At 46.5% G+C, this 867-nt stretch overlaps 1 long non-coding RNA gene across 1 annotated transcript; it reads left to right on the forward strand.

Annotated features, from left to right (window-relative positions):
- Window positions 226-665, forward strand: LOC109233895. The gene is made up of 3 exons (XR_002069103.1): window positions 226-327; window positions 413-499; window positions 578-665. It is a non-coding gene; the product is annotated as an uncharacterized LOC109233895 (long non-coding RNA).

An 867-nucleotide genomic window follows, 5' to 3' on the forward strand; every position in this document is an offset into this window, starting at 1 on the left:
GAGGCACTTGTTGGCCCACCTGTGGATGGACATGATGGGGATTTTGGAGATGAGGCTCTTGGAGATGATCAGCCGGGTTATGGACCTCAGGTAGATGAGCCGTCTAGCAGTACGCCGTCGTACAACCTTCAGCTATCTCTTCCAGCATCGTAGGTCACCCCGTCAGGAGCATTGTCGATCACGGCTACATTCGACGGGGATGTAGACCAGTACTTTTCATGCCCATCTACCGCAGCTGAGGATCGGCCCACCCGGGACGTGGATGGCGGGCGCAGGTTGAGTTATGCCTCATCCCCAGCGGTTGATGCGGATCTACCACAGGCGCAGGTATGTTTGTATTACTTTAAAATTTCAATTTGTTTTCTTTTCCTTAATGAGCTGACATTAATTAATTTTTAACTTTCTTATGAAGGTTTCGTCCCAGCCCATCTTCGAGGCCACTACATGCTTTGATGAGGACACCACGGATGCATATACTCAGGCGGCGGACGAGACCACGGTGAGAAAATGTTTTTGACTCAACACGTACAATACAAATATACTTTTTCACATGGTAAGATTACTACTTATTTTGTAGGTTGCTGACGGCCCGACGGCCTATTCTTCCGATCCTGCCAGCTGTGGTGTCGATGCTGCTGCACATCCTCACATAAAGAGGCGGCTTGATGATGATGATCCAGATAGTGTACCCGGGCGACAGGGGATGCGACTTAGGCTGGCAGCTGCACTGAAGCACACAGGTTGCGGGACTCACTGATTTAATTGTGTTTTTACTTTGTGTAAATAGTGCATTATGTAAATAATGGTAACAATTATCTTTTAACAACAATTTTATTTTAATTGCGTTTGAACAACAATTTAACTTAA

The sequence above is a fragment of the Nicotiana attenuata genome, chromosome 10, assembly GCF_001879085.1.
Source record: "Nicotiana attenuata strain UT chromosome 10, NIATTr2, whole genome shotgun sequence".
Taxonomy (NCBI): domain Eukaryota; kingdom Viridiplantae; phylum Streptophyta; class Magnoliopsida; order Solanales; family Solanaceae; genus Nicotiana; species Nicotiana attenuata.